Below are 5,790 nucleotides of genomic sequence, written 5' to 3' on the forward strand. Positions count from 1 at the left end.
CTGCATTGGAGTTTAACGGCGTTTGGAATCGAATATGTAGCATTACCGCCCCCAACTGGACTATAAAATAAACCCATTACACTTTATGATACAAAATGGCCAACCGCAATGAAGCATACAGTATATCACTCAAATCAAATCAAATTGTATTTGTCACATGCTCCGAATACAACCTTACCGTGAAAGGCATACATATAGACCTTTAACCAACAATGCAGTTCAAGAAATAGAGTTGAGAAAATATTTGCTAAATAAACTAAAGTATTATTATTTTTTAAAGTAACACAATAAGATTACATAACTTTTAATGACTACTGACTTTTGATATATATACACTACCGTTCAAAAATTTGGGGTCACTTAGAAATGTCCTTGTTTTTAAAAGAAAAGCGCATGTTTTGTCCATTAAAATAACAAAAAAATTATAGAAATACAGTGTAGACATTGTTAATGTTGGAAATGACTAATGTAGCTGGAAATGACTGATTTTTAATGGAATATCTACATAGGCGTACAGAGGCCCATTATCAGCAACCATCACTCCTGTGTTCCAATGGAACATTGTGTTAGCTAATCCAAGTTTATCATTTTAAAAGGCTAATTGATCATTTTTCAATTATGTTAGCACAGCTGAAAACTGTTGTCCTGATTAAAGAAGCAATAAAACTGGACTTCTTTAGACTAGTTGAGTATTTGGAGCATGAGCATTTGTGGATTCAATTACAGGCTCAAATGGTCAGAAACAAATGACTTTCTTCTGAAACTCGTCAGTCTATTCTTGTTCTGAGAAATGAAGGCTATTCCATGCGAGAAATTGCCAAGAAACGGAAGATCTCGTACAACGCTGTGTACTACTCCCGTCACAGAACAGCGCAAACTGGCTCTAACCAGAATAGAAGGAGGAGTGGGAGGCCCCGGTGCACAAATGAGCAAGAGGACAAGGACATTAGAGGGTCTCAACATCAACAGTGAGGAGGCGACTCCGGGATGCTGGCCATCTAGGCAGAGTTCCTCTGTCCAGTCTCAACATCAACAGTGAAGAGGCGACTCCGGGATGCTGGCCATCTAGGCAGAGTTCCTCTGTCCAGTGTCTGTGTTCTTTTGCCCATCTTTCATTTTCTTTGGCCAATCGGAGATATGGCTTTTTCTTTGCAACTCTGTCTAGAAGGCCAGCATCCTGGAGTCGCCTATCATATCGCATATCATATATACAATACATTCATTGGCTTGCGGCCATACCAGCTGTAATAAGCCTGGTCTTGGAAGCTAAGCAGGGTCGGGCCTGTTAAGTACTTGGATGGTACGCTGGGAATACCAGGTGCAGTAAGCTTTTTTGTCCAGCAGGGTGTACTCGTCTACTATTTCATCAGGGAGCAACTGTCTTTATGTATCACAGTTTCTCTCAATAGCCAACAAGCAAAACAGAGTCAACAAGACACAACTTTTGCAAAACAGTAAATGCTTTTCAAAAAGGTAGTTGTCTTTTTTAAAACATAAAAACATTAATTAAAAAATATATTATACAGTCAAAATTGCAAATACATTAATCAATAGAAAATTACTGCCTGTAAAAAGCTGGAAGAACAACTATCAAAAGGTGCAGAATTATGGGAAATTACTCTCCTTTGAGTGTAACGTCTGCACTCCATTATTGGTTAGACCAGCCATAACTAACCTAGCAGGTTAAGATAATCCACGTGGCCAGTTAAGATAATGAAGTTAAGGTTAGGAAAATGGTTAGGATAATTAACGTGGAGGTTAGGATGATGAGGTTAAGGTTAGGAAAAAGGTTAGGGTTTTGCTTAGCTAAAATGCTACAGTTGTCAAACAATCAACTGGTTGTTCAACAATCATATCAGCCACACAAAACGGTCTTAAGTGGCAACAAATCTTCTCAATTAGCTGATTCACTTTCCATACACTCACTTCTGTTGATCCTCCCACTTCTGTCAACAGGCCCACTTTCAGACACACTCTGTATATGCTGTTACCCATGACTCTAGCCAATGGCTGGCTGAGCTAGCTAGATTTTTCTACCCAGAGACCACCAAAGAATATCCTGATTAGATATGCTTTTCTCTTAATAACCCTTCTCTTTCCAACAACAACTTGAAGAGATGAAATCAGAAAATTATTACAATTATTGTAAAGACGAAATATAAATTAAAACGATCGTAATTAAAATGACATTTTATTTAAAAAAATGTATATACATTTTTTATCAAGCCATTAGCCTTCTCTGAAGGCCCTCATGGTTCCCCAATGCTTGGATCTAGATTAAATCATCCTGACAGAAAATCTAGACTAGGGCAAGTCAGACTATTTTAAACCATATCTGCAAAAAACTAATTTAGTTACTACAGTTTAAAAGTGGAATTTATTCTAGGATTAGGCTTAATCTATGTCCACAGAGCTGCAGGATAGAGTTTACTAGATGAATGAAGTGACGATCCATTCAGACCAGCCTTACTGATTTAATTTTCATAACTACATTAGTGCAGTCGGAAGTTCTTCATGGATGTGTAAGGTCAGAATTCAACACAGCAATAGACTGGGTCATAATTTATGTAGGTTTAATTTATGAATAGCATATAGAACCTGGTTTTACCATGAATAACCGATTTCCCAATCTTCTCCTCCTCTTCTTCTTCATCTTTAATGTTGACATTCAGCTCCAGTGTTTGACTGCAGTCTTCCAGCTTCACTGATGCCATCTCTGGATCCTGCAGTGCAAACTGGGCTCCACTGTCACAATCAGGACCCAGTGACTGTAGGACCCTAACCCTGACTGCAGGATGTGCACCAGAGCTGTTACCAGATCATTTAATGTTAATTTCTCTACCACAAGCCTCCTCCAAGTTGTTTTAGAGAATTTGGCAGTATGCCCAACAAGCGTCTCAATTGCAGACCACCTGTATGGTGTTGTGTGGGAGCGGTTTGCTGATGTCAATGTTGTCAACAAAGCACTCCATGGTAGCATAGCGTTAGGGTATGGGGGATAACGAACACAATTGCATTTTATCATGGTAATTTGAATGCACAGAGATACCATGACAAGATCCCGAGGCCCATTATCCTGCCAATCATCCGCCACAATGTCTGAAGGACCTGTACACAATTCCTGGAAGCTGCAAATGTCCCAATTTTTCCATGCCTGCATACTCATTAGACATGTCACCCATTGAGCCTGTTTGGGGTGGTCTGGATCGACGTGTACCACAGCTTGTTCCAGTTCCCGCCAATATATAGGAACTTCGCACAGCAATTGAAGAGGAGTCCCAGCTAGCAATGAGGAATCGGCCCAGAAGCGGCCAGGGACCGGTGTTGTGCCGAAAATCTGGCAGTGTGGAGATTTTCGGTACAATACCGTCATCGAACTACCAGCTGGAGTAACGCAGTAACCCAGTGTCTAAAACACTCTACTTCACTGTAGTAACCCCAGTGTCTTAGACCGCTGCGCCAATCGGGACAGTCCATCCAAAAAGTGTTTAATGCTTATCAATTGCCTTGCACAAAGTATCAAAATACTAAAATATAACTTAAACAGGACTCTTAAATAATTTAAGTTAAATAGTATTTTTTGATCACAGAAACAATGATAAAATATGGACAAATAAAATAATAATGAAATGTCAATTACATAAAGCAGCCCGTGTAATCATCTGCCAGAGAGTAGCCCCAGTCGGTCTGAGACCCAAGTAATACATTTGGGCCCGATAACTCCGTAATACTGCCTAAGGCGGCCCAGACTCGGGCCATGACGTCGCCGAGTCTGACTCTCAGCCGGAATCGGCACAGATGCACTGTGCTAGCTGGGATGTGACATCATTCTAAAGGCCACAATCAACTCTATGCAAAATAGATGTGTCCCGGCGGAGGCAGCGACCCCTTCTCATGTGATGGGGTTGGTTCATCCCAAGGATCCCGGAATGCACGGACGATGTTAGTGGGGGAACAGGAAGTTCCGGACAGAAGCGCACCATTATTCAGTGTAAAGAAAGCGCCAGAACGGTGCAGTCAATAAGATAACATTTTTGTCCTTTTCTATATATTACTACAGGTATGTAATAGCACGTTTAAACATTCTAATATCGAAAGAACATGTCGTACCATTTTAGGTAATACAGCCGTTAAGGTATTATCACGTTGGGTAAAGGTGTGATGTGTTATTTTTATGTCAAGCCGAGTGAAGAACGTGATAATGTTAACTATTTTACAAGTTACATAGTTAGAGCCTTTGGTGTTTGTCTGAGTGGATGTACATGGTTTTCTCAATGTAATTTCACAAATAATATATTTACTTGAGATGTCTGAATTCGTTTTACAATTTATTAGTTTTGTGTCAAATTCACGAACTGGTCAAATGGCGGCGCCACTCGGTCTGCATCAACAGACTTCAGTCCAGGCAGAGTGGATGCAGCAGAGAGACCATTTCACGGTTGCACTACTATTTTAAAGCTTAATGTATTGATTATCAGTTTTCTACATGTGTACTAATATTCAGACTATTTAAGTTATCGCTGTCTATACATATTACTATGGTGTGAACGGAAATACTATTGTTTGTTGATTTAAATAACACAGCGAAGGTTATTCAGAAAAATAGTACATAGTGCTGCCTAAAACATACTGCAACCTTGTACTAAATGGTTTTTGAGTAATTTATGCATTTATGTGAATTCAGGAAATCTACCATAGATTAAGTGCGCTTAATTGTGTAGCCTGATTTAAAGCGTAAACGTTGTCTAATGTGAAGGAATTCATGTTTTGTTGTCAATGCTGAGCTACCAGATCTATTGAAATGAGATCAATGCGTGACTTGGACAGGAGCTGAGTACCGGCACCTCAAATGTATATTGTTTGAGCACATGTTCCTCTTATAGAATATTAGCTCAACAGTATTGTGGTACTCCTGCACCTAGATTTAAATAATCTTTTTTGAGAGTAAAGAAAGTGCCAGAACTGAGAAGACAACGTTAGTCTTTTTCTCATTGTTACTACAGGCCGACTCAGATTAAGTCTGAGGCCGGTAACATCAACAGTGAGGACAATCCCAGCCTGCCTCTCTCCTTCCACACTGAGTCCAAACCTACAGTCACTGGGTCCTGATTGTGACAGTGGAGCCCAGTTTGCTCTGCAGGATCCAGAGATGGCATCAGTGAAGCTGGAAGACTGCAGTCCAACAATGGAGCTGAATATTGACATTAAAGATGAAGAAGAGGAGGAGAAGATTGGGGGATCTGTTAGTTATGGTAAGAGCAGGTTCTGTCTATCCAAGTTTGTGTACTGGCATAGAGCAGTGGGGTGGAGACACTTGCAGAAGTTGGCATTTTATGGTAAGAGCAGGTTCCATCTAACTAAGTTTGTTGTTCATTACAACTTCCCACTGTGAATGAAACGTTGCAGTAGAACTGTTTCAGTGAGAAGGTAGATGTTATTTCATGCTACTGACAATTGCATGGTTTGACACCAGTATTGCCAGCATTTGTTTTATTCACTGGTCTATCTGGAGTGATCAGAGAGTAGACTGAAGAAGTGAAGTAGACAAACTGCCAGTGTTTAAAGTTCTATGAAGTGAGTCTGTGTAGTTTCTAACCCTTGTGATAGTGAGTGGAGAATGATATAGATCATAATTTCCACGATTTTTGAGGTACTTTTAAAATAGTTTTATTCCCCATTGTATTGCACAGCCTACTGATATGAATACATACAGTACCAGCCTACTGATATGACTACATACAGTACCAGCCTACTGATATGAATACATACAGTACCATACTACTGATATGA

At 39.9% G+C, this 5,790-nt stretch overlaps 1 protein-coding gene across 1 annotated transcript in view; it reads left to right on the plus strand.

Moving 5' to 3' along the window:
- Positions 1-5,790, plus strand: part of LOC115116980 (zinc finger protein OZF-like) — a 171,776-nt gene that overhangs the window by 67,268 nt on the left and 98,718 nt on the right. The gene's annotated exons all lie outside the window — the stretch shown is intronic.

Source organism: Oncorhynchus nerka, linkage group LG2, assembly GCF_034236695.1.
Source record: "Oncorhynchus nerka isolate Pitt River linkage group LG2, Oner_Uvic_2.0, whole genome shotgun sequence".
NCBI lineage: Eukaryota > Metazoa > Chordata > Actinopteri > Salmoniformes > Salmonidae > Oncorhynchus > Oncorhynchus nerka.